Here is an 11643-nt window from a genome sequence, read left to right on the forward strand (position 1 = left end):
TTCAGTGTCCACTACCACCACCTCTAAGTGTTTTTCAGACCTGTCCACCCCCTTCCACAGCATCCCCACCCTATTCTTCCCCCTCCCCAGCTGGCTTCAACCCTCTCTGCCCACCCACACCCTGCCTCACCTGCTCCGGTTGGTGCGATGGGAACCAGTGATAACTGGAGAGCACCGCTGCAAGCAGCGGAGCACTTCACACAGTGGTATTCCAAAAGCTCCAGGGTGCCACATGGGAGGGGTGGCAAAATTGTTCCCCCCACCCAGTTGCGCCCCACCATTGTCAGTGCCACCACCCTCCCTTGGAGGCACCTCGCAGACACCTTCGGAGCACCATTGTCAGTGCCACCACCCTCTCTTGGAACCACCTCACAGCCACCTTCGGAGCCTTTCTACGACACTCTGGAAGCTGTTCCTCCTCTGCTATTTTTTTAAAACAGAAGAGGCTGGGCAATCGTGAGCCACTCTTGGAGCCTTTTCAAGCTGCCCGCCCTCCTCTACTATTTTTTTAAAGCAGAGGAGAAAGGATTGTTGGGTGGCTTGAAAGGCTCCAGAAATAGCTGCGATTGCACAGCCACTTTCATAGCCTTTCTGCGCCACTCCGAACCCCCCTCCTTCTTCCCCTTTTAAAAAAGGGGGGAATAAGGAAGGGTGGTCCAGAGTAGCGCAAAACTGCGACAAGGATGACTGCAAGCTTACAGTCATTCTTGGCGCAGTTCAGGAAGTAATCATGGTGATGTGATGATGTGAATACTGTACTTCCAGGTGAGGGGGATGACATTTGTTCCTTCCACCCTGATGGCATGGTGGCCAGAACCACCAGTGACTCCACAGGCTGTCAGCAGCCATTCTGCAACAGCAAATGTGTCTTCAGCTATCACAGCCCACTCCAGTTGGCAACCTAGTCCTGGATAGGATTGGGCTGCTCTGCTTAAATTACTCAATTCAATATGGTACACTTCACAAATTTGCGTGTCATCCTTGCGCAGGGGCCATGCTAATCTTCTCTGTATCGTTCCAATTTTAGTATATGTGCTGCCGAAGCAAGCACAAATTACTCAGGTATCCCAATCCTGTTCCCCGCCAGCCTACGCAATGCAGGGGTGCCAAAGGAGCACATGCTGCAAGCTATGGTGGGTGGGGGCCAACCAGATGGCCTGAGAGAGGAGAGTAAAAATCTTCTTTACTTACCCTTCAATAAGCCACCTAGCTGCCAATGAGTCTCCTCAGTCCTACACTGTCTTTCATGTGCTTAAAGCATGTAATTAATTATTCTATGGTGAATTGTCTCAAAGCAAGAAATGCTTTTTTGACACTCAGTTTTCTTCATATCAATTTCTCTCAGGTTGAGTTTTACCTCAAGAATGTAAAAGTGTGAAGTAATTATAGCTCCAAGGGAAATCCGGAGTTATTTTACTCTGGAGCAGTAGTTCTTAAACATTGTTTTTAAATCTCCGGAACCTTATTATTATTATTATTATTATTATTATTATTATTATTATTATTATTATTATTATTATTATTATTATTAACAGTCATGCAGCGAGTCATGGACTCTTCGCTCACAACAAGAGAGGAAACTGAGCGCTTTCCACATGCGCTGCCTCCGACGCATCCTCGGTATCACCTGGCAGGACAAAGTTCCAAACAACACAGTCCTGGAACGTGCTGGAATCCCTAGCATGTATTCACTGCTGAAACAGAGACGCCTGCGTTGGCTCGGTCATGTCGTGAGAATGGATGATGGCCGGATCCCAAAGGATCTCCTCTATGGAGAACTCGTGCAAGGAAAGCGCCCTACAGGTAGACCACAGCTGCGATACAAGGACATCTGCAAGAGGGATCTGAAGGCCTTAGGGATGGACCTCAACAAGTGGGAAACCCTGGCCTCTGAGCGGCCCGCTTGGAGGCAGGCTGTGCAGCATGGCCTTTCCCAGTTTGAAGAGACACTTTGCCAACAGTCTGAGGCTAAGAGGCAAAGAAGGAAGGCCCATAGCCAGGGAGACAGACCAGGGACAGACTGCACTTGCTCCCGGTGTGGAAGGGATTGTCACTCCCGGATTGGCCTTTTCAGCCACACTAGACGCTGTGCCAGAACCACCTTTCAGAGCGCGATACCATAGTCTTTCGAGACTGAAGGTTGCCAATACAAGTATTAACAGTATTTATATACTGCTTTTCACCAAAAATTCACAAAGCAGTTTACAGAAAAAAATCAAATAGCAAATGGCTCCCTGTCCCAAAAGGGCTCAAAATCTAAAAATTTACACTCTTAAATAAAGTCTTGGAGAGCCCTACTGGCACAGAGAAGAGCCCCAGGAAGCCCCAGAGCTCAGGAAGAGCCTCAGGAAGCCCCAGAGCTCTGGCACATGTGTGGCGTGGTGCAGCACCAAGTAGATGGCACAGCCACTTATAGTGTGCTTGTGGAGCACATGAAGAGATCTCAGGTAGCCCCAGCACTCCTAGGAGCACATTTTGAGAAATGCTGTTCTAGAGTAACCACAATGGAAAGGAGTCATTTTTCAACGAGATTGAACTTTCCATCCTAGCCTTACTTGTCTGGGAGTAAGCCCCATTTACTATAATAGAACTTACTTCAGAGTAGCCATGCATAGGATTTAATATTCCATCCAATCCAGCAAGATGACCCATCTGTAAACTACAGTACCTTCCATGCATGTGTATCTGGGGACAGTCTTCTGGCAGTGCACACCTGACTACTACTGACATGGCTGAATGTTATCTTTTAATAAGAATGGAGGTGAGATCCTTTTCTGGGGTCATACTTCATAATTTTGTGTGTGTGTGTGTGTGTGTGTGTGTGTGTGTGTGTGTGTGTGTGTGTGTGTGTGTGTGTGTTTGCCTGCTACTACAGCTAGATTAGGCCCATAGAATTTAGTGTACGTTGGACTAAATTGGCATACTGCTGTCAAATTTTAGTTTACCAGAGCTTATTTTTCCGCAGAATTCTGAATGTCTGCTGAACCAATTAGTTAACGAGATATTCCTGGTTTCAAAGAACAAAAACAAGGAACCACATAAAGAAGGATGATATTTACAACTGCAATTAAATAGGAGCCACACCTTCAGGAACATAATGCTGCTGAGATGGGCTGTAGCTGCCATAATGAAACATTAAAAGCATTTTTGTGCAAGAGAATAACAGTCAATGAATCTGCCCTATAACCTTTTCGAATTAAGTGCCACTGGCATGCATTTTTTCCCATCTCAGTTTATATAAGGGAGGCTTGATATTTAGGACACTCAAAACCGGTTTCTGAAGTCGTTAGTGAAGGTAGGTTCAGGAGAGGAACATCATTACTTCTTTCACATGTCTTCTTTCCTTGATGGTAGTGGTGGGAATTACATTCTTGAACAAGGCAACTGGTTTCTTTCAAAGGGATTGTTTTCAATAACTGACACTGAAACAGCAGACAGTAGTTCATCACATGCCCTTTCTCAATGCTTCAAAATATGTTCACTGACGGCACATATGTAGTCTGCTTGATGTCTAGAAGCTTATTGAAAAAAATCAAGTAATTTCAATAAGCAGGGCTAGATCACAGATCTGTTCTGCATAACATGTATGACTACATGGAACCACAGGGTTGCCATGCAAATTTGGGAGGCAGAAAGGGGGGATTTAGGGGAGTTGTTTCATGATTAAATTCTCCTTGGTACAACTATGGGCGCAATCCTAACCCCTTATTTCAGTGCTTTCCAGCACTGGCATAGTGGTGCCAATGGGACGTGTGCTGCATCCTGCAGTTGGGTGTCACTCACAGAGTCCTCCTCAAAGTAAGGGAATGTTTGTTCCCTTACCTTAGAGCTGCATTGCCCTTATGTCAGTGCTGGAAAGTACTGACATAAGGGGTTAGGATTGCGCCCTATGTTGTGGGCTGTTCACCATCTGTTCGCAGATGTTTCTTTCCCTGAGTTGCAGCTTTCGTGCAATATTTTTCTTCTTGATAAGGGTGGTTTCAGCCAATCACATTCGGCTGCATGATAACATCACTGTCCCCAGGGATGGGAACTTGAATTTTGGGACTTGAATCAGAGTCGTGAAAACACGTGAGTTTTGGGTGACTCGTACATTTGAGTCATGCATGTCAAGGACTCAGGTATGACTTGAGAATTGGGTCCACTGGCTCTAAATGAGTCATGAATCTGAAAAACTCAAGTTTGTGAGTCTGGGTGTACTTGCTTACTTTTTTCACAGCATGAACCACTTTGTGGGGGCATCTGAGAGCCGGGGAGCAGCAGGGTAGTTCCAGCCAGGAGGCAGGGAAGGGTTGATGTTTTTGTTTTGGGTAGCTGCATCAAGCAGGAGGTGGGAGGGGAGGTGAGAGTGGTTTCTCTTGTTTATCTATGAAAACGGGACGATTGAGTAGACAAAAGATGGGTGGTCTAATTTTTTTCTGGATGAGGGAGGGCAGAAGGAGGAGCCAAGGGGATGGGGGAAGGGGTTCTTGCCTTAGGATTGGCTGGAGGAGGAGGCAGGCAAACCAGGAGTTGGTTCCTAAGTGATTCCTTTCCAACCTCATGGCTCCAGTAGGCTCTGTTGCTACCTGGCCCGCCTTGCCTTTGGTCTGTGCCCTGGCTTACCTGGCTGAAACTCCTTTGGGAGTCATGATGTGAAGGGGAGGGTGTTTTATCACTGGGTTTGTATGGATCCATCGTTTTTCTGCAGTCACTGCACTGTTACACTTACTCGAATAATAACAGCCGACTTTTGTTTGCATAAATGAAATGGTATTTGATTTTTCCATGGAGTCGTGCCTGACCTGTGCCACAGCTTGCTTTACAAAAGACTCTGACTCAAGTCAAAATGACTCAGGAATTTTGGGAGGTAAGTCGCCACAGGCACATATTATGACTCGTGCACAAGTCAAGTTGCGGGGAGGGGGGTGGAGACTTGACTCTAGACTCACTGTGTTGGCTCCTGCACATCCCTGACTATGCCCAATCAAAGTGAGGGCAGGAAGTATTGCCCTCACCATGAATTGTTTCCATGGCACCATCAGGAAGCCTATTTAGAGTGAGGGAAATGCTTTGTATGCTTTCTCTGAATGAGTGAACAGTTTCCCCCCAACTGAATCTGTGTGTGTGTGGGGGGGGGGGCTCAAGTCTACCAGAGGGTTCATCCATTTGGGTTGGGCTCATAGTGATAGTGGAGGGCACCATGGCAACCCATGAGGCATGGTTCCATTGCCCCCAGCAACCTGATTCTGACACCAGATGCATTTTTCCCCAGTTATTTTTTGATACTTGCACCCAAGAGTTTTTTTTTTCTGGATTAAAATTGGAGGCACACTTCCCTCTTACCAGCCACGGACCTCCACAGTCCCATGCAAGGAGCAAAGCTCAGCAACGGCACCCCCCGCGGACTATCGCCACTCCCCTCGGGCGGAAATCCACCCCCCTACTTACCAGAGGCTTACGGAGCCTTGTGCAATCTCCTCCTACGCTGGGGAAACCTCTGTGAAGTTCCCTGGCGCTATAAACTGTGCTTCCAGCAAACTGGAAGCACAGTTTCTGCCCCCCGTCAGGAGCCTCAGAGAGGCTTCCGCAGGGTCTCAGCAGCCGGCGCCTGGGGCATTTGCCCCAGACAGGTCTATGGTAGGCACGCAACTGCATCTTACAATGAAAAAACTCCATACGTATTTTAATAATTATTGTCCAGAATAATGGGCAGGTATTCACTTTGCAACTGTGGGACAACAAAATTAATATTGCTTCTTATTACCCACTTGTGGTGGTCTCAGAGCTGACACCAGGCCTATTTCTTGACCAGTCTTGCTATAGCACAAAGTAGAAGACATTATGGAGATTCTTAAGAGCAAAGGAAGAGAAGCAGACTTATAGAGTTCATTTTTCCCATGGAAAGTCCTGCCTTGCCAAAGATGTATGCTAGTCTCTTCCACCTCCCACTTTCCCACATTCAGCATTAGTCTCTGCTAGCATGTGCTTCATTGGTGGGGGTGAGATGAGGAAGGGTGAGGCTAGTTCACCTGTCCCAGAGATGCCCTTCACACAATCAAGAATTTTTGAACCGTGCCTGAATTCCTTATGACCACAGAACGAGGATTTTGCAAAGTAATAGCACAAACCTGAAAATCTTTGCCTGAAAATCTGCTATTAATCACCAATAAAACGCCAGCATGATTCAACAAAATGTCAGTGGCTAGAAGTACGTTTGCTCAGCTTTGACTAGTGGGCCAACTGTGACTATACTTGAGCCAATCAGACCTGACTACAGTGGTTCATGACTCACAGCCCAATCCTATTCACACTTTACTGGGAGTTAGCCCTATTGACTATAATGTGACTTACTTCTGAGTAGACATGAATAGGATTGGGCTATCTATGACTTCAAGACTGGACTACTGTAACACGCTCTATGTGGGGCTAACTTCAAAGAGAGTTTGGAAGTTGCACTTAATGCAGAATATGGCGGCCCAGGTGGTTATGCAGGCTAGTCAGTTTGACTCTGCAATACCACTGCTTCAGCAGCTACAATGGTTGCTCACTGGTTTCCAGTCTCAATTCAAGGTGCTGGTATGGACCTTGAGGGCCCAATCCTATCCAGAGCTGATGCAGATACAATGTAGCCCTGAGGAGAGGGAACAAATGTACCCTCAACTGAGTACCCTCAACTGCAGGATGCAGTGCCTGCCCCACTGACATGACTGCATCAGAGCTGAAATGTTGAATAGGATTTGGTCCTTATGGCCCTTTATGGTTTGGATCCAGGCTATCAAAGAAATGGCCTTTTCCCATACATTCCAGCCCACTCTCTTAGGCCATCTGAGGGGACTCTTCTTCAAGTTCCACCTCTGTCTCAAGTTAGATGGACAGTGGCTTGGAGGCAGGCTTTCATGGCAGTGGCACCACAGTTATGGAATTCTCTTTGGGGGAATTAAGAACTGCTTCCCTCCCTCATGGCCTTTTGGTGAAGGCTCAAAACAAACCTGTTTCATCTGGCATTGGGTTGGGGTGTTTGTGCTCTGCACCTCTGTAACACTGCAGTGGCTCAACTACTTCCTTCTGGACCAAATTGTTACCCCTCCTAAAGACGCTTTGATGTGTTTCTTTTTGGCCTCACTTTATTGCTCTGTTTTAATTGACTTTAGTTTTCTTACTTATTGTTATTATACATTGTACATTTTATTATTGAGCTTCGTAAGCTGTCAGGCAGCTGAATCCTAACTTGCGCTGGAACAGGCAGACACATGCCCCTGATCCCTGCGTTAGCCAAGCTTTGCCAATGCAAACTTACCCTGCCGGGCCAAGGAGTTGTGCTGGCCTCCTAGACTATAATGTCAGCACAAACCTGCCTTATGGCATAACCCAGGGATTAGGATAGCGCCCTTAGGCATTTGCTTTGATACGGAAAAGGCAGGAAATAAATAAATGAATAAACAATTTCCTTTTATGTTTTTATTTTGTGTTTTTCATGTTGGTAAGTTACTTCTTACACCGAAAGGGTATGAGGACATGTAACTACAAGAAGAAGTGCATTACCTTCCTTCCTAAATTTCTTTCATTCTGAAGACAGATTGGCAGCTATCATACGTAAGCACCACCCATTCTAACATCACTTTCTGTGGATTATAGACTGTCATTGCCATGCAGGGTGACCAGATAAAATGGAAGACCCAGTGCCTATACTTTTAACCACTGTATAGAAGAGGGAATTATGGCAGGTGCAGCTTTTTAAATCCTTACATGTAAAGCTGCACCTGCCAAAATTCCCTCTTCTATACAATGGATAAGGATATAGGCACTGGGTCCTCCACTGTACCTGGTCACCCTCTTGCCAACACTACACAGATGTGCTTATGTCAAAATGGCCACCATGCAGAACAAACATGGTTACCTCTTCAGATCATGCACAGAACTATTGGCATAGCCTCTGTTATTATACAACCGCAGTAACTGATTCTGTTGTCTGCAGTTGTCTGCAGCATGCAGATTCTGTACCGTCCCTATTTTTGATGCAGTGATTCTTGCTGCATCATAAAGAACATGCTTACTGCATTTACACAATGTGTTTTGTGGATGTGTGCAGACATGAGTAATGACTTTGTGTCTTCAGAAGTTTGTCAGAAGAGAGTCCCAACGGTTGAAAAAACTATCCTGTTCCTATCCTGATACACTTGCCCATGCTACCATAAACAGATTTTAATAATACTTCTCATTTTTTGATGCAGGCATTATTATTTTTAGTATTTATTTTATTTTTCATATTTTTATACTACTGTTCCTTCAAGGAATTCAGGGTGGTATACATTGTTCCTTTTGTCTCCACAGCAACCCTGTGAGGCTGTGAGATAGTGACTGACCCAAGGTCACCTAGGAAGCTTTATGGCTAAGCAGCGGATGTGAACCTGGGTCTTTCCAGTCTGGGTCCAACCCTCAAACCACTACATCACCCTGGCTCTCAACATGGGATAATATCATCTCCATGTTCTAATGGAGACTGAGAGGCAGTAACTCATCCGAGGCCACCTTGTGAGTTCATAAGTGTTGAGAGTCAAGCCAGTTCTGATTCATAGCTCAGCCATGACACTACACCAGCTGTCATCATTTTGGGGGAGGAAAAGCCTTCTCCAAAGAGATACCCCAAACATTTTGGTACCCGAGACAAACATCCTAATGGCGTTCCCCTTCCCCAAATAGAAATAAATTAAATAATTGATAATCCACTGCCCTTTAATGGTAGCACCAAATCTGCTGTCTGAAATGGGCTACTTCACACAGCCTAACTGATAAGGCCTGCCCTGCTTTACCCATTGACTCTGTTTCCACATCCTGATTCACCTCCAGTGAAGAATGCAAATGTGGGCCTTACACCTGCAGTTTTAGTGAAAACTACACAGTATGGGGAATTTGATGATTCTTTCCTCCATGTTCTCCTAGGTTTTTAAAGCAAAAGTAGCCCTTGATAGGCTGCACTTGAGTGGAAGGAGGACAGGTGGGTAAAAGATGCTTAATTCTTTTCTCACTGGGTTTTGTGCAGTACAAATTGCCCTTCCCAAGCTTTCTTTTCATCTGTTGAAGGAACAAATGTGATTCTTCAGACCCCTCCTCAAAACTTGCCTTATGAAGACTTAGTGCTACCTGCTAGTCCCTTTACCTTACTGTAACTAACCCTAAGTGCATATCCATGCGCTTCCCCCATTTTCCCTGGTGCCATTCTCCACCCTTCCTCTGTTGTCTTCCTTATAACAGTTCTAGATTGTGAGTCTCTCAGGGCAGAGACCTGTGTTTTCTTCTATTGTAAGTGCCATGCATACTGAAGATACTATGCAAATAAATTTACTATTTTTAAAATTATTATTATTATGAAGAAGAAGCAGCAACAGCCACTGCTGCTATGGGCACCGTTTCCCCAGTGGGTGAAAAAATAGCATGGGGAGAGGTTTTTGAGCAGAAAAAGGACTGGAAATGAATGATTTAAACCCCCTCTCTGTGTGTATCCTTCCTGCCTTCTAGCTTCTAGCCTGCCAAGGAGGCTACTGTGAATTTTTAGCAAAACTTCAGAGGAAAGACTCTCAAAACACTGTGTAACAAGTACTTTGAGCCCCATTGCGCTATTTATGAAGCTTTTAACTGCAAGGTAACTCTGACAGGTTTTCTACACACACACACAAAGATCATAACCTGAGGAAAGCCAAAGTCACAACATTATTACCTCATGAAATTATAAAACAGGATTAAAATATCCTAATTAGCAGTTTTCTTCTGTTCCTTAGTTGACAGGTACAGTCAGGAGCCACCTTAAACATTTTCCCTAATAAGCACATATTAATTTTGAAAATCTCCCACAGCAGCCAGTTACCTCAGTACACACTGAAAGTGAAAATTACTCATGACAGAAACTTTAAATTAAATCTCCTGTGATGAGGTGGTGATCCAGTGACTACAGTGAGTTTGCCAATGTGAAATTCAAATTGAATGCATAAATATTAACAAATGTTAATGTGAACATACAAAGACAGAATTTGTTGCATAATTACTGGATCAAGGGAATTGATTACTAGCCTCTAAGTGACATAAATATACTTGATTCAGGGAAATTTATTTTACATCTTTGCTTGTTTTTGTTTGTGGAGAGGGAGTAAGCTAAGAAACTGAGCATTCACTAATAAAGGAAGGGTGTAAAGAGAATGAGTTATGAACTGAGATTTCTGTTAAATCTCACCTCTGCCATGAATTCACTTGATGATCTTGACTACCCATTTCTGTTCAGCCTCAGCTCCTCGTTTACATATGGGAACATATGCCTACCTACCTTATAGGGTTGTTGCAAGAATGACATTCACATAATTCATGTGAGTGTTCTGCACACTCACGAAGTGTCATACAAATACTAAGTAGTTCTACTTCAATGGCTACCTAGTGTATTACATTCTGTAGTAGGTGCAATCTGGCCTAATGGTCCTGTCACTGATAATATACAGCAACTTGCCTTTAGGGATTTTATTTTGTTTTCTACCAGGCTATTCAGCTCTGTGCTCACTTTGCCAAACCCTGTCTTGGAGACAGCCCTGCTTTCTTTTGACTAGAAAGATACTATTACACGGATACACAAACCGACAGTTCACAAACTTGAAAAGTAAAAATGATTTCCAGAATATTAGGTGGTACAACCCATTTCCCTCATGCTATTGATTACATTGCAATGTTTCAAGAGATGCTTTTAAAAAGCCCCCATAACCTCATTTATAGTCAGATCCTCAGCCCTCTCTGTCTGACTTTTCTCTGCCTTTGTTGTGGCAGTAGAGATCTACCAAGCCCCCTAAATACTCAGCCATCTGAGCAACCAGTTGGGACAATGAAGAGGCAGAAGAGCTGTCACTAACCAGGATACATTGCACCTGTTTTGCCCTCTGTACAGGATGCGCAAAAGTGCCCCTTTTCCACCACATGCATGATGACTACTAGTAACCGCTTCTATATATGGGTGTGCCAATTGTGTTTATGCTCACTGCCAGAGTGACCACATACAGCAGAGGACGCAATGCCCATACCTTTAACCACTATATAGAAAAGGGAATTTCTCTGGCAGGTGCATCTCACCATGGAAGGGTTTAAAAAGCTGCACCTGCCAAAATTCCCTCTTCTATACAATGTTTAAAGGTACAGTCACTTTGGATCTGGTCACCCTGCTCACTGCTGTCTTAAAACGTATGTACAGAAGCATCTAGCTAGCATATATATAGAACAATTCATGGCATTATTCCAAAGCACAAAGTTTGTTGAGTTCCTATTAAATTCCTTTAAACTTAAGCCAGGAATTTCAAGTAGGCCAAAATCATGACTGAAAAGCATGGTTAATTTGCTTTGTTGTCTCAGTTCATTCCAAATTAGCAATGCTGCCAAATTCCACTCTAGCTGGAAATTCAGCCACTAATTTGTAGCACCACTCAGGGCTGGGGGAGGCGACTTCCTGAAATCTGCCAAGGGTTGTCATGAGTCCAGAGGTCTCACTGATTCTTTAAACATGTTGGACACATTCCAACAGAGCTGCAAATTCTGGATGGAAAAAATCTAGGTCTGCTGAGTTTCACATTTTTGTAAGATGTTTTTACTATTTCAAAATTAGTTGGCAGAGCAGAAGCTTGTTTATAGGTACAT

General features: G+C 44.5%; 1 non-coding gene across 1 annotated transcript; it reads right to left on the bottom strand.

The window, feature by feature from the left end:
- Nucleotides 1–944: 944 nt before the first annotated feature.
- On the bottom strand, nucleotides 945–1051 carry LOC136635908 (U6 spliceosomal RNA). Its single transcript, XR_010793447.1, has one exon. It is a non-coding gene; the product is annotated as a U6 spliceosomal RNA (small nuclear RNA).
- Between the last annotated feature and the right edge of the window lie 10592 nt (nucleotides 1052–11643).

The sequence above is a fragment of the Tiliqua scincoides genome, unplaced genomic scaffold (genome assembly GCF_035046505.1).
Source record: "Tiliqua scincoides isolate rTilSci1 unplaced genomic scaffold, rTilSci1.hap2 HAP2_SCAFFOLD_129, whole genome shotgun sequence".
NCBI lineage: Eukaryota > Metazoa > Chordata > Lepidosauria > Squamata > Scincidae > Tiliqua > Tiliqua scincoides.